The following is a 22669-nucleotide window of genomic DNA, read 5'->3' on the forward strand; positions in this document are numbered from 1 at the left end:
ACCATCTCTCAGGATCTGAAGTGGGAGCAGAACATCAGCTCCATCCTGAAGAAGGCCCAGCAGCGGATGTACTTCCTGTGGCTCTGGAGGAAATATGGTCTGCCTCAGGAATTGCTGCTGTAGTTCTATACTGCAGTCATTGAGTCTGTCCTGTGCACCTCCATCACTGTGTGGTTTGGAGCCGCCACCAAGCAGGATAGAACCAGACTACAGCGCACAGTGAGGACTGCCGAGCGCATCATTGGAGCCTCCCTGCCCTCTATTGTGGACCTGTACTCTTCCAGGTTGAAGAAGAGGGCGGGGAACATCATAAAGGACTCCTTCCATCCTGCGCACGGACTGTTTGAACTGCTTCCGTCTGGTAGGCGCTTCAGATCCCTCCAGACTAAGACTAATAGGCACTGGAGAAGTTTTTTCCCTACTGCGGTCACTTTGCTGAACAGTTAACTGCCGGTTAACTGTCGGCTAACTATTACTTGGATTGCACTACCTGTATGTATAATCTATATTTTCATTTATATTTATCATTATTATTGTTATGAGCAGAGAGACAACATCTGCCGGAAGTAAATTCCTTGTATGTGCACAGGTACTTGGCGATTAAAGTCTGATTCTGATTCTGATTCTGATTCTGACTCAGTCCCACATGAGAGTATGGAATAAGTTGCCAGCAAATAGTGCATGTGAGCTTGATTTCAACATTTAAGAGAAGTTTAAGTAGGAACATGGATTGAAGGGGTATGGAGGGCTATGGTCCCAGTGCAAGTGAATGGGAGCAGGCAGTTTAAATGGTTCAACATGGGCTAGATGGGCTGAAGAGCCTGTTTCTGTGCTGTTCTTTCCAATGACTCTTTGACTCTAATATTTTCTGGGATCCTGGGTAGCAATGATACTAAACGTGCTGAGACCAGTGTAACTTTCAATAGAGTAATATTGGGTATTGAATTATGTAGAAATAGCAGCATAGAAATAAACCATTCTGTTCAATAGGTCAATGCACATACTTATGATTCACTTATAGTTCTTCCTACACATCATCTAACCATGCCACTTTAACTTATTAGTTCTTCCTCAAAATGATTGAGCAACCATTGATTATTTAGCTCCATCTCCTCTTGGTAGTCGGCCCACATGTCTATCACTCACAGCATTAGATATTTATATTGTACATTCCATTAGATTGATCCATGACAATACCTTCCTGGTTTAATCCCCCCTACAGATTGGAATATCTGTGATAAATAGGAAATTAAGTATGAAGAAATTTCAAGTGGTCAAAGAAAACACTGATTTCAAAACTAAGACTGTTTTATAACTAGTCTGCAGTCCCATCTTGTCTTACTCTATATTTTAGATTTTGTGGAGGTAAAAATGACAAAGCTCCTGGTGTTCACTCACATTTGAAGTGATCGACAGCAGTTCAAAGTACATTTATTATCTAAGTACGTGTATGTTACTATATACTACATTGAGATTTCTTGCAGGCATTTACAGGACAATAAATACCATAGAATTAATCAAAAACTATATATAAAGCCTGACAAACTATGAAACAACAAAGAAAATCCATACAAATAATTAAAAAATATATTGAGAACATGAATTGTATGGTCCTTTAAAGTGAGTCTATAGGTTGTGGAATTAGTTCAACACTGAGGTGAGAGAACTTATTCACCCTGGTTTAGGAGCTTGATGGTTTTAGTGTGACAATTCTTCCTGACCAGGTCGTGTGGGTCATGAGGCTTCTGTACCTCCTGCCCGATGGTGGTAGTAAGAAGAGAGTATGACCTGGATGGAGGGGGCCCTTGATAATGGTCCTTTCTTGTGGCAGCGCTCTTTGTAAATGTACGCTATGATGGAGAGGGCTTTGCCAGTCATGGACTGGGCTGTATGCTACACTCTTTGAAGACTTTTCCACTTCTGAGCATTTCTGTTTCCTTACCAGACAGTGACGCGACCAGCCAGGATGTTCTCCACTGTGCATCTCTAGAAGTTTGTTAATGTTTTCCGAGTTTGCAAACCTCTAAGAAACCAGATGTGCTATCGTGTCTTCTTTGTGATGGTGCTTGTGTCTGGTGCCAGGACAGATCCTGGGAACACAACAGTTCAGCTCTGAGCAGTTTGGTGATTTCCTCATGCATGACAGCCTGTGTAGTTTACAGAACATGGTGTGAGAAGCAAAAAGCATCCAGTGAGTGGTGGTTTTGTAGGCTAAAATGCCTTATTAATGAGAGAAGTTGAAGGAGAATAGTCAGACTGACTCAAGCTGACGGGAAGGTGACAGTAACTCAGGTAACCATGCATTATAACAGAGGTGTGCGGATGAACGCAGAAAATATTGAACCTTGAAGTGGATGGGCTACAGCGTCAGAATACTACATTGGGTTCTACTCCAGCACTTAATAAAGTGGCCACTGAGTGTAGATCACCGGAATATGAGGCAGCGCCATTATATGATTGAACCACTGTCCTGTCCTGGTTTGGCACCTCTGACTGGAAACGGTTAACACCATGCCAAACCTATTCCATAGCACATGGGGTGGACAGTACTCTTTTGTTCCAACAATTCCTTTTTAAACTTCTCTGAATTCAACTGTTGAAAAGTTCAGAATGGAACTGAGGTGCATTCTTGGAATGACACAGCTTTTTGTGTTGAGTAAAGTTTGTGGTGGAGCTCTGAGGAAAAAAATCAATAAAAAAAAACCCACAGAGCTCCATAACCAATATGATTCCTTGTCTTCAAAATGAATGACACATGAGTTGAGTTTGAAGGATATCCTCATGTTTGATTTTCCACGGAGTCAGTCCTGACTAGGTTCAGTGGCTGTACTGTTTGCCACTTATTATGTTCCGCCCCCTTGGGGATATTCAGAACTTCTAATCCTATTTTTGACAGGGAAGACTTGTATCATGCTGCCCTTTCAAACCAGACTTCTGCCAGCAGTCTGCTTTGGGATTTCTGCTAACTCTGGTTGTTTGAAAGGCTTATTTTAGGATGATAGAGCAATGAATCTCATCGTCATGGGATGTGTCAGTCAATTACAAAAGTGGTTACACCTACGAGAGAGCAAAGCTATGAGAATCTTTCTCTTTGAGTCATAATACCTTTAACTTCTACCTCTACCTTCAGACCACAATTCCTTAGGCAAATTTGACACCGTTAACTCTAGGAACATTATTTGGAGATTGCTCCCCACTGACAACAACAAATTGCCCAAGAAATAGCCATCTTGTTTATTTTAGCTCACTGTGAAGTTGTGGGATGATTCAAGGCTGCTAAAAGAAATGGGGTTGAGGATAGAAGTTTTGGACTCCAAAAATATTGGGCCAGGGTGCTTGATGATGAATTTGGCAATACCGAACAGTATGTTCAGATTAACTCCATGAGTCCAATGGAGGTTGGAGACATCCAGTCTTGGGGTTGGAGCAGTGTGTGTGTGTGTGTGTGTGTGTGTGTGTGTGTGTGTGTGTGTGTGTGTGTGTGTGTGTGTGTGTGTGTGTGTGTGTGTGTGTGTGTGGGCTTGTTTTGCTGCTGTTGTTTTTTTTCTGTTGCTCTGTTGTTGTTGTTGTTGTTGTTGTTGCTTGTGTTGTTCTGTGGAGTAGATTGAACAGGCTTCTCTGCTGGCGGGGACCTCAGGAGGAAGGTGGATCATCCCCCTGGCAGCGCTGGCTGTTCAGGTGTTTTTTTTTAGGAATCGTGTGCCTGGTCCCACCACCTTTGAGGATCAGAGTGATGTTCTTCAAGTGTCCTCCTTCCATCACTGGGCTTACTGTATCAGAATTAATGCAATAAAACATCCCAGTGTTTGGCCTAGAACTTGTTGTCTGAAGGCCTCTACCTTCAGACCACACTTCCTTAGGCAAATTTGTCCCTGTAGTCAGCTCTGACCTGATTGGCATGGCACTGCATACCACAGGCCAATGTTCCACAAAAAAGCTTTACCTGGTGTAGTTACAACCCGTAGGCTGAACTGACTGTCAAAACTGTCAGTGTGTTTCGGAATGTCTGACATTCACAAAACTTGAAACCTATTAAATATTAAAAATACTACCACTTGATCCTCTATCCAAAATTCCACAATCCAAAAACCTTCAAAAACTGAAATTTCTTTTGAATACCGATATGATGTCACAAATGGAAAATTCCACAAGGTGCCTGGGAAGGTTCCCAGGTGATGCGCAGGACTCTGCACACCACAGACAATTCTGAGAAGTGACCTCACGTGTGTAATGACCAGAAGTTAATGAAAAGAATGAAAACATTGCATAAAGCAAAAAACTAAGATCTCAATGGTGTATCAAAAGAATAGATCTGTCAGTGTTTGAGTGAACATACACCACTTTAATGGCAGTCTGATCATGAAGCAAGCAAAGATCCATCACAGCAAATGGAAAATTGAAGGTAATTGTGAATGTTCAGCAGGCTGGTTGCAGAAATTTAAAAAATGTACGACATTAATTTTTTGAAGATTTGTGATGATAACACATCGGCTGGTCATGAAGCAGCAACGAAATTCATTGTCAGTTTGTCAAGATCCTCAATGATGAAAATCTAACAAGCTGAATCTGACTGCCTCAGAATATACGTGTCATGAACAAGTCTAAGACAAAGACTGCTTACCAGCAGCACAAAAATTCAGTCAGAAATTATTGCAATCCCAAGTTATCTCTTTATATATTCCAAAATCCCAAAAAATCTGAAACCTGGAACTCTTCTGGCCCCATAGTTTCGATAATGGATACACACATTGTTCGAAATTTTAATAAAAGTAAGCCCATGAGAAAATACATGAGCTGAATTAAATAAATTCACATTAATGGAACTCTGAAAAATTGTATATGAACCAGATTACAGGTATAAAAATACAGATATAAACATAATATAAATATAAAATAAATATAAATGCATAATATAAATACAATATATTTACAGGTATGAGCATACTCATTGCCAATCCTCTCCATTGAAATGAATGGAGTCACGGAACCTGTGCCAGACCTAATCTGGTCAGGTTCGATGGGCAGAGTTCTGAGTATAACTGCAGAAATCTGCAAGATTTCCATAGCTGGATTGTATAAAGAATCCAAAGGTGAAAGTTAACAAGAACCATTCAGAAAGTTTGAAACTTCCTTGGATAGTGCATGAGTCCCAAACCTACTAATATTGTGGAGAAATGCTGGCAGCAACATGGGGAACTGATAGCATTCTTATGAAAACCTTGACCATTGGGAGTGGTGACAAGACATTAGATCAGAGAGGTGGGTACTCAGCAATGCTTAAGATAAGATGTTAACATTGTTGAGAGGTCAGATCCAGAATCAGAATTAGATTTTCTATCACTGACATATGACATGAAATTTGTTGCTTTGTGGCACAGCAATAGATGAGTATTATTTGGTGCCAGATAGGATAGAGGCAGCAGAGTTTAGGAGTAATTTATTTGCAAAGAGTGAAAGTTGAAAACCCAATCAGAGATACATTGGAATGGTCAAGTCCGATGGGGAATGGGGAGGCACGAATGAAGGTTGCCCTAGAAGGTGAGATAAGATATGGGTACAGATGGGAAATAGGGATTGTGACCAGACAGGTTTTCAGATGGAAGAGATATATGCTTAGAACACATCTCACTTTCAAGTACAACACTGAGGTTGGAAAGAATCAGGTTCAGTGTCAGACTATTGCCAGGAAAGAAGATGGAGTTCCTGGCAAGACAGTGGAATTTATGGCAGTGACTGAAGACCTGCCAATCCATAGCTGCAGGAAATTGCTGTTCAACCAGTGCTGAATGTCAGGGACACAGTCTACAGTATGGTTCAAGAATGTGGACAAGTCAAATTGGGGAGGTGGGGGGCAGCAGCAGCAATAAACTGTATAACGTGGCATATGAGCAGTTTAAAAAAAATTAGCAGGGGGTTGGGAATCAGAGTGATAGGGCTGAGGATGGGGCATTTGGTATACAAGCAGATGCAGTGTGTAGAGAAACAATGGGAAGGGTCAGGCAGAGAGTAAGGCAAAATTGCAGTCAGTGAGATATATTAAAGTGTAACGGGGGAAAATTGAAAAGGGTGATGAATACAGGAATGGAGGTAATATATATGAATTCATGCACTATAGAGTTTCTTAAGGTGGATATAGCCGGGAGTGGTAGAGGGGTTAAGCTCCCATTACCTATTAAATGCTCCCAATGGCATACATCGCTAATAGCCTCTGACAATCAAGTCCAGCTCTTGGCCTTCACATGTGGCTTAGCTACTAATTCTGGTGGAACCATTTCTACTAACAAGAGAAAGGGTAAAGGTGGGTTATGAAAACTTTAAAACCAGTTGCTTTGGGCTTTTCGGGGTTGTCAGTTGTGGTTGGCAGTTCATCTAGGACAGGGGTCAGCAACCTTTACCACTGAAAGAGCCACTTGGACCCGTTTCCCACAGAAAAGAAAACACTGGGAGCCGCAAAACCCGTTTGACATTTAAAATGAAATAACACTGCATACAACGTTTTGTTTTGCCTTTATGCTATGTATAAATAAACTATAATGTGTTGCATTTATGAAATTGATGAACTCCTGCAGAGAAAACGAAATTACATTTCTGCATGCAACAAAAACATTTTGAACTCCGAAAAAAAGACGTTGGGTTGAAGGTTACTTTTAAGTAAAATACTCAACGTCTATTTGAGTCCTTCTTGTATTTATGAAAAACGCCAAACTTAAATTTGCCGCCAGCAGCAAACCAAAAATAACGTCAGCCAGCTGTCAACCTGAAAAATAAAAGGACTATTTCACTGAACAATGAAAACATATGAATATACGTAAAATAATACGCAATTAAAATATTTATCATACTTCTTCAGGTTGACTCACACCTGACAATGCAGTCGTATTCAGTAGGGATGGATCGATGCTTAGGGGAGTGACCGGGAAGGATAATGTGTTTTTTTCCTCTCTGAGCTCACAGAAGCGTTTCCCAAACGATGTTTGCATTGCGATGATTGCAGAATGTAAATACTCCGAATTTATCATGTCGTGACATTGTTTGAACTCTCTCAAATTGGGGAAGTGAGACAATGTGCCTTTCTGTAAATCTCTGGCAAGCAACGTCAACTTGCGCTCGAATGCAAAACATCCTCCAACATGTGCAGGGCTGTACGTCCTTACCCCGTTGAAGAGCTGTGTTCAGCGTGTTCAGGTGCGCTGTCATGTCTACCATGAAGTGTAGCTTTTCCAGCCACTCTGGCTGTTCCAGCTCAGGAAAGTTGAGCCCTTTGCTGCCCAGGAAAGTTTTCACTTCTTCCAGACGCGCGACAAAGCGTTTCAGCACCTCCCCTCTGGACAGCCAGCGATAAAAACACGTTGTAGCGGTTGCTACATGCAGTCAGTAAACTGCAGTCAAAGATAGCTTTATTCGAACTAAACAGCCTTGCTTTTAAGCCTCCCTCAACCCGACCCCCCATGGGCGCGGATGCTGCAAAAGACACGTACTCACAAACCCCCGTAGGCTATCTCCCTTAGCCTGAACGCTGGCTAATTGTGAGCCGGTTCGGATGTGTCAGGAAATGCGTCGCCACAACGTCTTATTTAGATTGTACAAGATCACCATAATCTTCAAATTTAGATTTACATTTCAAAAACTAACAAACTAACATAAAATACATATTAATTAAATACTGACCATGTAGCGGTGTGCTACACGCAGCGCTAAAATTACGACACGGAGTCGGTAACTGCAGTCGAAGGAAAAAAACTTTATTCGAAATCTTCAGCCTCACTTTTAAGCCTCCCTCAACCTGCCCCCCCCCCCATGGCGCAGAGGCTCCAAAGCTCTGTGCTCGCAAACCCCCGTAGGCTATCTTATTGTGAGTCGGTTCGGATGTGCCAGGAAAAGGGTCGCCACAACCAATTATTTCCCAAAGCAACAGGGAGCCGCAGCACAGACGTAAAAGAGCCACATGTGGCTCCGGAGCCGCGGGTTGCCGACCCCCGATCTAGGAGAAGGAAAGCTGATCTCAAACCTCTGCTGCCTTGTGGCAATACCCACTCATGGGGAAGGCTTAAGGAGTAAACCCCAAGGAAAAATCTTGAGTTGGAGTCCCTAAGGTTGTCTTATGTCGAGTTTAATGCTGAATATCAATTTTTTTGATGCTGATTGTGCCAAACTATATCTGTCTCAGCCATTCTTTTGGATTCATCAGCTGCATGGAGTAAAGGAGCCTGCTGCATGGGGACCTGCTTGTTCTCCATATTGTACTGCCATGGTTTGTGTACTGGCTTGCAGATCATGTAGAAAGCTGGGATGCAACATCCATGGTTGACCCTAACCAACAGAGGGCTTTCAATGTAGTATATGGATTAAGGTAGATAATCCTCTATTGTAGTTAGAGATTGGAAAATATGACATCATAGGCATCAATGAGTTGCGGCTGAAAGAAGATAATAGTAAATGCTATCCTTAACATTCAAGAATATACTTTGTATCTAAAGGACAGGCAAGTAGGTAGAGTGGTTGGGATGGCTCTACTGGTAAAACATGAGATCAAATCCTTATAAAGAGATGGCATAGGATCAGAAGATGTAGAATCCATGTGTGTAGAGTTAAGAAACCGCAAGTGTAAAATGACCATGATGAGAGTTATTTCCAGGCTTTCGAACAGTGGCCAGGACATGGGATTTAGATTACAATTGGAGAAAGAAAAGGCATGTAAAAAGGGCAATGTGCAATGGGTAATTTTAATATGCAACTAGATAGGGAAAATCAGCTTGTTTTTCCAAATTCTAAGAGACTGAGCTTGTAGAATGCCTACAAAATGGGTTTTTGGAGCAGCTTGTAGTTGGGTCCTCCGGGGGAAGGCAATTCTGAATTGGGTGCTGTGTAATGAACTAGATTTGATTAGGGAGTTTAAGGTACAGGAACCCTTAGGAGACAGAGATCATAATATGATAGAATTCACCCTGCACTTTGAGAGGGGTGAGGTAAAGTCAGATGTACCTGTATTAGCAGTTGAATAAAGGGAATTACAAAAGCAGGAAAGAAGAGCTGGCCAAAGTTGATCGGAAGGGGACATTTGCAGGAATGATGACAGAGCAGCAATGGCTGCTCAGCGGGCAGTTCAGAAGACACAGAATAGACGCATCTCAAAGATAAAGAAGTAGCCTAAAGGCAGGACGAGGCAACCATAGCTGACAATGGAAGTCAAAGAAAGCATAAAAACAAAAATGAGGACATACAATATGGTAAAAATTAGTGGGAAGATACAGAATTGGGAAGCTTGTAAAAACCAACAGGAGCTAACTGAAAAACCATAAGGAGAGAAAAGATGAAATATGAAGCTAAGCTAGTCAAAACTATAAAAGATGATACCAAGTATTTTATCAGATATGTAAAAGAGTAAAAAGAGGTGAGAATGGATATTGAAACCACTGGAAAATGATGCTCTAGAGCTAGTAATGGGTAATAAAGCAATGGCAGAAGAACTTAATAAGTATTTTGTGGCTGTCTTTACTGTGGAAGTGAATAGGAGTATGCCAGAAATTTTAGAGAATCTGGTGTCAGAAGTGAATATAGTTGCTGTTACTAAGGAGAAGATGCTTGGAAAGCTGAAAGGGATGAAGTTAGACAAGTCACATGGACCAGACTGACTATACCCCAAGGTTCTGAAAGAATTAGCTGAAGAGATTATGGCGGCATTCAAGAATTACTACATTCCAAAATAGTTCTGGAGGATTGGAAAATTGCAAATATTGTTCCACTCTTTAAGAAGGGAGCGAGGCTAAAGAAGGGAAATTATAGACCAGTTAGCCTATAGTTGGGAAGAAGTTGAAGTCCGTTATGAAGGATAAGGTTTTGGTGTACCTGAGGCTCATGATAAAATAGGACAAAGTCAGCATAGTTTCCTTGAAGGGAAATCTTGTCTGGTAAATCTGTTAGAATTCTTTGAGGAAATAACGGGTCGAAGAGACGAAGGAGAGTCAGTAGATGTTATTACCTAGATCTTCTGAAGGCCTTTGACAAGGCACCGCTCATGGGACAAGTACTGTTGGCAGAATTGCAGATGGTGATGAGAAGGTGTACAGGAGTGAGATAGATCAGCTGGTTGAGTGGAGTTGCAGCAGCAACCTTGCATTCAATGCCAGTAAGACCAAAGACTTGATTGTGGATTTCAGAAAGGGTAGGATGAGGGAACACACTCCAGTCTTCACAGAGGGATTAGAAGTGGAACGAGCAAACAATTTCAAGTTCCTGGGTGTCAACAACTTTGAGGATCTAACCTGTGCCCAACATATTGATGAAGTTACTCCTCTACTGTCACAATGAGGTCACACTCAGGTTGGAGGAGCAACACCTTATATAGCCTCCAAGCTGGTGGCATGAACATTGACTTCTCAAACTTCTGACAATGCCGTCCCCCCCTTCACCAGTCTCCACTCCCATTTCCCTCTCTCATCTTATTTTACCTGCCCATCACTTCCACCTTCCCTTTCTTCCATGGCCTTCTGTCCTCTCCTATCAGATTCCCTCTTCTCCAGCCTTTTGCCTCATTCTCCAATTGACTTCCCAGCTCTTTATTTTCACCCCACTTCCTGGTATTACCTATCACCTTGTACTTCTTCCTCCCCTCCCCACCGCCTTCTTACCCTGAATTCTCGTCTTTTTCCCCCGGTCCTGTCGAAGGGTCCCAGGCTGAAAGGTTGATTGTTTACTCTTTCCATAGATGCTGACTGGCCTGCTGAGTTCCTCCAGCATTTTGTGTGTGTTGCATGTAAATAACACAAATTGTGCAAATAAAAGATTAAACAAATAATAGTGAGAGCACGAGTTGTAGTCTCCTTGAAAGTGAGACTTAAGGTTGTGGAATCAGTTCAGAGTTGAGGTGAGTGAACTTATCCTCACTGGTACTGGAGCCTGATGGTTGAAGTGTAATAACTGTTCCTGAACCTGGTAGTGTGGGACCTAAGGCTTCTACACCTCCTTCCCGATGGTAGAAATGAAAAGAGTGAATGGCCTGGAAATGCTTTCTTGTGGCAACATGCCATGTAAATAGTTATGAGGGCTTTGTCTGCGATGGGTTGGCATGTATGTATCATTACTTTCTGTAGGCAGACAATCGGCCTGCAGTCTGCCATTGTGCAGACTTGAAATGGGTGTGCTGAAAGCCTTCCTATCCAGACTGAGTTGCCGTGTAGTGTTGGCCTGTTTCCTCAGGTTGCTACAGTGATAGCTACTCTGTACGTTGTATTGCACTGTGCACTCTATGTACTGAACGCTTGCGGAATCTTACCAGAATGCTTTTCAGTGTGCTGCTGCTTTCTCACAACGTTGTCTAGCTGTTTTTACTCAAGTGTCTTCACCCATGATTCAGTGGTCTGTAACAGCATGATTTCAGAATCAGAATCAGGTTTAATATCACTGGCATACTGTAGTAATGAAATGTATTCTTTTGTGGCAGCGGTACATTGCAATACATAATGTAATGATAAAAACTATAAATTACAATAAATATATATAAAACTACATTAATTAAACAGTGCAAAAAGGGAGGGAAATTAATGTACATGGGTTCATTGTCCATTCAGAAGTCTAATGGAACTATATATCAATGGATCAGTTGTCACTCAGCTTCACTGAAAAGTCAGTATGTTTGCTGCTATTACTGCTTTTGAGACAAATATTGTACCAACTCAATTGTCCATTGTCTAATCGAATTTCTAAATCATATCTTCCTCTCTGCTGAGATTTCAAATTTGCACTCAGATTGATTCTGTTGCTTATCTTTGCTTTGGAAGCAGGCTGCCGAGATGTTGCTGTTCTGTTGGTAAACACTAGTCTAAGCCATCGTCACTGTGATGAAAACCATAAAACCGTAAGGCCATAAGCATTGGAGCAGAATTAGGCTATTCAGTCCATTGAGTCTGCTTCACCATTCCATCAGGGCTGATTTATTGCCCCCTGCAGAATGTAATGTGGAGTAGTGAATGAACAAACTGAATCAAGTCTATTGAGCATGCAATGAATGTGCAAAAGAAGACAAAGTGAGCAAATTTGATTTTTGTATTTGCATAATTTGTCTTCTGATGCACGTTAGTTGCTTCTCAGTGTTGTGTGTAGTATTTCATTGATTCCACTGTATTCTTTGTTCTGCTGAGAATGCCTGCAAGAAAATGAATCTCGGGGTAGCATATGGTGACAGAAAGTTAATAGATTTACTTTGAACTTTGAACTTTCAATTCCTTTCTCCTGACTTCTCTCTGTAACCTTTGATGCCCTTACTAATCAAGAACTTATCAACCACTGTTTTAAACATACCAAATGATTTGGCCTTCACAGCTGCTTGTAGCAATGAATTCCACAAAACAATTGACTAACATGGTCTCATCAATATGCTTTGGACTCAACTTTCTCTGTCTTACAGTCCTGGGTTTTGCTATAACTCCCTATCCGTGGACTGCAGGTACACTCATCACACGTGGTAGATGAGATCTTCTAGCATTTTTAATGCCACTGTCATTGATACCATACTTTTTCTCATAGGCCTAAATATCAAGGATTACACGCTCAGTTGAATCACTAGTCCACGTTACATCTGCTTGCAGCAAAAAAGGCACCGAAATGTCAAGGTCAAGTTCCTTAAATGAAACAATAAACATTAGCTGTCTCACTCTGCATTAGGGTCCTAGTTCTAAAAATACACCATATAGTTGTTTCAAAATTCTTCGGATTAATTAATCTTCCTGTTTCTGCAACATAATGGCTTTAAATAAGGAGTCTTTCATTTTTGTCTGTCCATAGAACCATAGAACATTAGAGCACAGAAACAGGCCTTTTGGCCCTTCTTGGCTATGCTGAACCATTTTTCTGCCTAGTCCCACTGACCTGCACCTGGACCATATCCCTCCAAACCCCTCTCATCCATGTACCTGTCCAAGTTTTTCTTAAATGTTAAAAGTGAGCCCGCATTTATCACTTCAACTGGCAGCTCATTCCACACTCCCACCACTCTCTTTGTGAAGAAGCCTCCCCCTAATGTTCCCTTTAAACTGTTCCCCCTTCACCCTTAACCCATGTCCTCTGGGGGTTTTTTTCTCTGAGATGTTGGCCTCAGTGGAAAAAGCCTGCTTGCATTCACTCTATCTATACCCATCATAATTTTATATACCTCTATCAAATCACACCTCATTCTCCTCCGCTCAAGGGAATAAAGTCCTAACCTATTCAAACTTTCTCTGTAACTCAGTTTCTCAAGTCCCGGCAAAAATAGACAATAGACAATAGGTGCAGAAGTAGACCATTCGGCCCTTCGAGCCTGCACCGCCATTTTGAGATCATGGCTGATCATCTACTATCAATACCCGGTTCCTGCCTTGTCCCCATATCCCTTGATTCCCCTATCCATAAGATACCTATCTAGCTCCTTCTTGAAGGCATCCAGAGAATTGGCCTCCACTGCCTTCCAAGGCAGTGCATTCCAGACCCCCACAACTCTCTGGGAGACAAGGTTTTTCCGTAACTCTGTCCTAAATGACCTACCCCTTATTCTCAAACCATGCCCTCTGGTACTGGACTCTCCCAGCATCTGGAACATATTTCCTGCCTCTATCTTGTCCAATCCCTTAATAATCTTATATGTTGCAATCAGATCCCCTCTCAATCTCCTTAATTCCAGCGTGTACAAGCCCACTCTCTCTAACCTCTCTGCGTAAGACAGTCCTGACATCCCAGGAACTAACCTTGTGAATCTACGCTGCACTTCCTCTACAGCCAGGATGTCCTTCCTTAACCCCGGAGACCAAAACTGTACACAATACTCCAGGTGTGGCCTCACCAAGGCCCTGTACAAATGCAAGAGGATTTCCTTGCTCTTGTACTCATTTCCCTTTGTAATAAAGGCCAACATTCCATTAGCCTTCTTCACTGCCTGCTGCACTTGCTCATTCACCTTCAGTGATTGATGAACAAGGACTCCTAGATTTCTTTGTATTTCTCCCTTACCTAACTTTACACCATTCAGATAATAATCTGCCTTCCTGTTCTTACTCCCAAAGTGGATAACCTCACACTTATTCACATTAAACTTCATCTGCCAAGTATCTGCCCACTCACCCAGCCTATCCAAGTCACTCTGAATTCTCCTAACATCCTCATCACATGTCACACTGCCACCCAGCTTAGTATCATCAGCAAAATTGCTGATGTTATTCTCAATGCCATCATCTAAATCGTTGATGTAAATCGTAAACAGCTGTGGTCCCAATGCCGAGCCCTGTGGCACCCCACTAGTCACCACCTGTCATTTCGAGAAACACCCATTCACCGCTACCCTTTGCTTTCTATCTGCCAACCAGTTTTCTATCCATGTCAATGTCTTCCCCCCAATGCCATGAGCTCTGATTTTACCCACCAATCTCCTATGTGAGACCTTATCAAATGCCTTCCTTGTAAAACATCCTTGTAAACCTTCTCTGCACTCTTACAACCTTATTAATATCCTTCCTGTAATTCAGTGACCAAAATTGCACACAATTCTCCAAATTCAGTCTCACCAATGTCTTATACAACCTCACCATAACATTCCAACTCTTACACTCAATATTTTGATTTATAAAGGCCAATGTACCAAAAGCTCTCTTTACTACCCTATCTATCTATGATGCCACTTTTAGGGAATTTTGTATCTATATTCCTAGATCCCTCTGTTCTACTGCACTCCTCAGTGCCCTACCATTTACCTTGTATGGTCTACCTTGGTTTTTCCTTCCAAAGTGCAATACCTCACACTTGACTGTATTAAACTCCATCTGCCATTTTTCAGCCCATTTTTCCAGCTGATCCAAATCCCTCTGCAAGCTTTGAAAACCTTCCTCACTGACACCACACATCCAATCAACATCAGCAAATTTGCTGATCCAATTTACCACATTATCATCCAGATCATTGATATAGATGACAAATAACAATGGACCCAGTACTGATCCCTGTGGTACACCACTAGTCACAGGTCTCCACTCAGAGAAGCAATCCTCCACTACCGCTCTCTGGCTTCTTCCATTGAGCCAATGTTTAATCCAGCTTACTGCCTCACCATGTATACCTAGCGACTGAATCTTCCTAACTAACCTCCCATGCGGGACCTTGTCAAAGGCTTTACTGAAGTCCATGTAGACAACATCCACTGCCTTCCCTTCACTTTCTTGGTAACCCTGTCAGCAAACTCTAATAGATTTGTTAAACATGACCTACCATGCACAAAGCCATGTTGACTCTCCCTATTAAGTCCCTGTCTATCTAAATATTGTTAACTTGTAAATCCTATCTCTTAGTACTCCTTCCAATAATTTACCTACTACTGACATCAAACTTACCGGCCTATAATTTCCTGGATTACTTTTAGAGCCTTTTTTTTAACAACAGAACAACATGAGCTATCCTCCAATCCTCCAGCACCTCATCTGTAGATACCGACATTTTAAATATATCTGTCCATTCATTTTTGTCTGTCCATTCCATCAGTAGATGCTGCCTGAGACACTGAGTTCCTCCATCTTTTTGTGTGACGTTGTATCTCAGTACGTGACAATATGTGTGACGTGACAAGATCAATACCTTTACTTGATGATACATCAAACATGAGAAAGTCTGCAGTTGCTGGAAATCCAAACAACACACACAAAATGCTGGAGGAACTCAGCAGGTCAGGCAAGATCTATGGAAAAGAGTAAACGTTTGATGTTTCGAACCAAGACCCTTCATCAGTACAGGTGATACATGCCTATGGTTTCCAGAGCCAGTTTGATGGCCATACCATATTCAACAGTGACAAGCCTAAACCTATAGTATGCATGGTCCCCTTGCGCAATAAAATGGAACCTTGACCTCACCATCTACTTCATAATTACCATGTATCTTATTGTCTGCACAACACTTTTTCCTGTAACAGTTAGATTTAGTATGCCATCTGTTATTGTTTTTTGTCTACAACAGTGTACAGATGTGATGAAATGATCTATAAGGATGGCATGCAAAACAAAGTTTTTCACTGTATCACAGTGCATGTTAAAAAAAACTAATTAACTAATTTTTACAGTGATAAATTAATTCCGTGGATTAGCCATGGTGTAGTCTAAGAGTAGGGTGCCTGATGGCCAGCACAAACTCAATGGACAGAATGGCCTATTTCTGTGTTGTTTCTCTCAATGATTCAGTATGGAAAAGAGGAAAATTATGGTTTTTATGGTTTTGTTAATTCTTTCAAGAGATGTGGACTTGGCAGGCCATGTCAGAATCTAATTGCTCATCCCTAACTGCCCTTGAGAGGGTGGTGGGGAGTTGCCTTATTGAACCGCTGGACTCCTAGTGTTGTTCCAGCACCCACTATATGGTGTTAGGGAAAGAAATCTAGGATTTTGACCCAGCAGCAAAAAAGGAATGATAATGTATTTAGAGGGACATGATTATGTCTGGCTTGAAGGGTAACTTCCAGTTAGTGGTGTTCCAGTGTTTTTTCTGCCCTTCTTCTAACTAGAAACAACATTTAACAATTATAAAGATTTATATTTAAAAAGTTAGAAGTTGAAATATGCATATGGATATGTATAAATACATAAATTTCAGCATGTATTTACAATGTCAGCAGCATTTTTAAACTGGTTTAATGTGTTCACAATGTAGTTCAGTGTTAGGATTAATGGGGGGGAGAGTCTAAGTAGAATCATTGATCAGGTTAACTGCCTGGGGGAAGAAGTACTAAGCTACAAATATATTTAAAGTTGGAAACGAAGAGTCATTGGGTGGTAACACATGGTAGCCCAGCAGCTCATGAAACGCTATAACCATGCCAGTGCCTCAGCTTCATATCCTGCTACTGTCTGTACTTTCTCCCCATGACTACATGGGTTTCCTTCAGGTGCTCCAGCCTCTACCCAGGTATGGGTTAGTAGTTTAGTTGATCTCATGAGTGTAAATGCCATGTGAATTCGCTGGGCTGGAAGGGTCTGGTACCTTACTGTATTTCTAAATAAATAAAAATAAAAAATCAAAGCCCTTCAAACAGTCCAAGGAAATATTGCGACCCTTAGGTTGAAATTTCAGTCCTGAGGGAGTCAAAAAGACCATGATTGCCCACGTCATACGACAAATAATGATGATGTACAGATCACCAAACAATACCCTGGAATTCATTTTCTTGCAGGTCATCACAATAGAAAAGATAAATACAATAGAATCAATGCAAAACCACACACAAACCAAGACAGACAAACGATCAATTTGCAAAAGAAGACAAACCGTGCAAATGCAAAAATTAAATAAATAATACTGAGAGCATGAGTTGTAGAGTCCTTGAAGGTGAGTTCATAGCTTGTGTTCAGCGATCAGTTCAGTGTTGAGAAGTGCAAAATTATCCACTCCAGGTTCAGGAGCTTGATGGCTGAAGGGTAATAACTGTTCCTGAATTTGGTTCCTGTACCTCCTGTCTGATGGCTGCAGCAAGATGAGAGCGTGGCCTGGATGGTGAGGATCCATGATGACGGACGCTGCTTTCTTGTGGATGTGCTCAAGAATGGCGAGGGCTTTTCCGTGATGGACTGAGCTGTATCCACCACCTTTTTAGGCTGTTGTGGTTGCAGGGATCCAGGGAGAAGGTACAGGAAAGGCAGTTCAATATTGTCAAGTATTGTGGCCATATGAAGAATGGTGGTGGAAATAAGGGGGAAGGAGAAGTTGCTTTTTTTATGAGGGACAACATCATGGAAGTACTTTGAGAAGATATCCCTGGGGAATTGTCCAGAGAGGCTTTGTAGGTAGAATTGCGGAATAAGATGTAGCCTGTGATGACTTTGACAGGATTGCACTATAGGCCCCCCCAATTAGTTCAACAGGAGCAGATACATAGAGACATTTCAGATAAATGTGAGAATAATAGTGTTGTAATAGGAGGGAGATTCTAACTTTCCAAACATTGACTGGGACTACCATAAGTTAAGATCTTGGATAGGGAGAAATTTCTTAAGCGTGTTCAGGAAAAAAATTCAGTCAATATTGAGATCGACCTACTTGAGAGGGTCAGAACTCAACCTCCTCCTGGGAACAGCATGGGGGAGTAATTTGGTCTCAGTTACTATAATTCTATTAGTTTTAAAATACTGTAGTTCTGGAAAAGCATAGGACTGGTCCAGAAGTTAAAATATTAAATTGGTGCAAGGTTAACTTTAAAAGTATTAGACAAGAACTTCTCAAAAGTTAATTGTGAGAGGCCGTTTGTAGGTAACAGGATGTCTGTTGTGGGAAGCTTTTAAAAGTGAGACAGCATGGTCTGCGTGTTTCTGTTAGAGTGAAAGGAAAGGCCGGTAGGAGGACGGAATGCTCAATGCAAGAGGTGTTAAGGATCTGGTGAGGAAAAGAAAGCTACATTGGACAGGTACAGGCAGCTGGGATCAAGTGAATCCCTTGAGGAGTATGGGGATATAGAAGAACACTTAACAGGGAAAATGAAAGGGCAAAAAAAGGACATGAGATAGCTTCGGCAGACTGGTAAAGAAGAATCCAAAGCAATTCTACAAGTAGAGTAGGGACAAAAGTGCAACTAGGTAGAGGATATGCCTCTTAAAGGACACAGGGTTGTACTTGTGTTGAGCCACAGGAGATGGGCAAGACTCTAAATGGACTTTTCTCCCCTGGATTCACTACGGAGAAAGACAAGGTTCCTTAGGAACATGGGGAAGTTAATAGCGATGTTAGTCCACATTATAGAAGAGGAGACGCTGGAGGTGTTAAAACTCTTATTCCAAGCTGCCAATGTATTTTATTTGTACGGTTGCTACTGCCAAAGGAAAGATTATATTTGTGATAGATCATGATAAACTTCCAGTGGATGGAAGCAAATTTCACCACCTCACCAAAAGCCACATTCTGCTCGTTCTTTCTCGTTACTGGACTGAGATAAACCCTGCATCTTTCATCCAGAGCCAAGTGACATGAAGCACCTGTCATCCAAAACCAAGTTTCAGTAAGAAAAAAAAATACACCTTTAGCTGTGATCAGAGTTCAAGACTGTTCATTGTTAAAACTGATGTGGGATCAAAGAAGTGGTGTTTTCCCAAAGGCTGTGAAGCTCACTTCAAAGTTCAGAACAAAATCTTTTTAACCTTAAAAGTTCGAATTATTCTGATGTGCAATTATGATACGTTTGTAATCGTTTTGATTGTCAGCTCCTCTGTTCTGACTAAAGGAGGTGTTAAATTATTTTTAGTTAGTAACTTGCTCAAAAACATCAACCAAATGATTCGCAGTTGTAATATTTTTCTGTCAGTCAAAAATGCAATTTTAATAAGTAGCACTTGGAAAATCTTTTGATATCTGTCATGGCTATCTTTCAATCGAAGCTGCTCTTTGCAATCACAGTTGCATTGTTCTGGTCATGTTGTGGAAAGTACTTTTGACAGGACAAATGATGAATCACTTGTGTTCAAGTTAAAAAGAAGAGAGAGAGAACGAGAGAGGGAGAGTGGTAGATCCCATCAGCTTTTACATCAGGAAAAACAACATTCAATTCATTTCTCTTTCTCTTTCATGTCTGATGCTTTTCAATTGGAACAAGCAGTTTGAAAAGTTATTCATTGCTTCTTTTCTTTCCCCATGCCTAGCAAAGCAAATATCTTGTCGGGAACTCATAAAAGAATTGCTTTTACTTACCTCAGGTGCTGACGGCATGCTACAATTTGTTATGCTGAGAGCTCATAGAAAACAAAACATAAGAGAGCTGGACTTCAACCAAGAGTGGAGAGAAGCTAGTCAAGGGCTAAAGTTTTCATGTCTGTCTAGGGCACCAGTCTGTCAGGTTTGCTTTCTAATAGGTGTTGGCATAAAAGGTTGGTGTTGTGTTCAAATACTGCACTGGTAACAAAAGATTGAGGCACACCAACTTAAGAGTGCTAAAATTAAACATCTAAGACTTCCCAAAGCAAATTTATGATGTATTCTTTATATCTAACATTTAGTGTTATGATTCTGATTAAAAGTGGTTGACTAATTGCTCTGTTGCTTTGCCAAATATGGGATCTCAGCCCTGTTTTTGCTGGAGGCTATGTAAAGTTAGATGCACATAGTTCATCATATAGCTTAAAAGTGTGGAAAAGAGCATTTAAGAAGAAGCATTTTTTTACTGCGGCATCAGATAATTTGTAGCTTAGAGAACATACGCACATGAGAAACAATTTTGGTTTTAAAATCACCAACCGTACCAAGTCCTGCATCGATGTGTGTGTACCCTTGAGAGATTTTCCAAACCAGAAGCCTTGGATAAACTGGGAGATTTGCAGTCTAGTGAGGGTCAGATCTGTCTCATTCTAAACTGGCAATCCAGACTCCTACAAGAAGTCCAACTACATAAAAGGCATTTGTCAGACTGCACATGGAGAACTGTGAGCAGTTTTGGGCCCCTTATCTAAGAAAGGATGCACTAGCATGGAATTCCACATTAGAGAGGGTCCAGAGGAGGTTCACGAGAATGTTCCCGGGAATAACAGGGTTAAAGTATGAGGAGCATTTGATGGCTCTAGGCCTGTACTTGCTGGAGTTTAAAAGAATGAAGGGGGAATCTCATTGAAACCTACTGAATATTTAAGGCCTAAATAGAGTGGATGTGGAGAGGATGTTTCCTATGGTGGGGGAGCCTAGGACCAGAGGGCACAGCATCAGATGAGAAGGATGTCCTTTTAGAAGGGAGATGAGGTTGTATATTGTATACATTCTCTGATATTAAATATAACCAATGAACCACTTAATTTCTTTAGCCAGAGAGTGGTGAATATGTGGAATTCCATGTCACAAACAGCAATGGAGGCCATGTCAGTGGGGTGCAAGGTGGACATTGATAGGTTCTTAATTAATAGGGGTGTCAACGGTTATTGGAAGGAGGCAGGAGTATAGGGTTGAGAGGAATAATCAGCCATGAAGGAATGGTGGAACAGACTCAATGAACCAAATGGCCTAAATGTGCTCCTCATATCTTACGGTCTTATGGTTTTCCATCGTATGGAAGGCCATTGTAAGAGTGAAAATGTAATTCCAAGTGAAATTAGAGACACATTTGGGTGAAGAACAGCTGTAACAGAGTTTGCAATTATGTCCTTTAAGGCAAAACCTAACAACATATGGCAGTGTTGCTTCACTCCCTGATGAGCGCAATGCCTTTTATATACACTTTGAAAGAGAGAATAACACTGCACCTGTGTGAATTCACAGAGCATCTAGCTACTCTGTGATATCTGTCTTGGAGGACAAGGTCAGCACACCCTTCAAAATGGTGAACCCACTGAAAACCTGTGCCAGCCAACTGGTGGAAGTGTTCAAAGACATCTTCAATCTCTCGCTGCAGTCTCTGAGGTTTCCACCTGCTTCAAGAGGGTATCAATCATATTCCATCTGGATAGCCTCTCACTTGATTGCATGAATATCAGTTTCCCCTTCCTGTTCCCCTTCCCTCCCCTCTTCTTCTGTTCCCCACTTTGGCCTCTTACCTCTTCTCACCTGCCTATCACCTCCCCTTGGGTCCCTTTCTCCTATGGTCCAATTTCTTCTCCTGTCAGATTCCTTCAGCTCCAGCCCTTTACCTTTCCCACCCATCTGGCTTCACATATCAAAGTTTAAAAGTTCAAAGTAAAATTTATTACGTAATAAATTTATAATAAAATTTATTATTATTAAATGTTAAAATTAACATACATGTCACCACATATAACCCTGAGATTCTTTTTCTGCAGACATACTTAGCAAATCTACAGAACAGTAACTGTAAACAGGACCAATGGACAACAAACTTTCTAAATGCAGATATAAATAAATGGCAATAAATAGTAAGTACAAAATAACAAGATATAAGAATCCTTAATGAATGTAGTAATCCCCTCTTGTTCAAGACCCTCAACCTATCACATTTTAGCTATCCTCCTTCCTCTCTCCTCCACCTTTTTATTCCGGAATCTTCTCCCTTGCTTTCCAGTCCTGAAGAAGGGTCTCAGCCTGAAATGTTGACTGGTTATTTGTTTCCATAATTGCTGCCTGACCGGCTGAGTTGCTTTGGACTTCCAGCATCTGCAGAGGCTCTTCTGTTCATTAATCATACCAAGAGAGCAGGGTGAGCAGCCTCAACGACTATCACCCAATAATAATCATATTCACCATAATAAGTATTTCAAGAGGTTGTACTTGGCTACTGTCTGAATGAGGAACTGGGCTCCAAGGAGATCTCCTGCTGCTGCAACAGGTCTACAACAAACACAATCTCACTGGTTCTCCAACCAGCTATGGAGGACCTAAACAACAGCACAGATATCAGGTTGCTATTTATTGATCACATCAATATTATCATATCCTCAATATTAATCACTGCTTCTAAACCTAGACTTCTGTACCTCCCTCTGCAACTGGATTTGTAGGTGACTCTGCTGTTGTTGAGATGAGGATGAGGAGACATACAGGAGTGACTTACATCGGGTGGCTGAATGCTGTCTCAACAACAACTGTTCACTCAGTAGGACCAAGGAGTTGATTGTGGACTTCAGGAAGGGAAAGTCAGGAGGACATGCACTAGTCTTCATCGAGGTGTCAGTGGCGGGAAGGATGAGCTTCTTATGGTCCCTGGTATCAGTATCTCTGAGAACCTATGCAGGCCCAATGCATTGAT

Source organism: Hypanus sabinus, chromosome 6, assembly GCF_030144855.1.
Source record: "Hypanus sabinus isolate sHypSab1 chromosome 6, sHypSab1.hap1, whole genome shotgun sequence".
Lineage (NCBI taxonomy): Eukaryota > Metazoa > Chordata > Chondrichthyes > Myliobatiformes > Dasyatidae > Hypanus > Hypanus sabinus.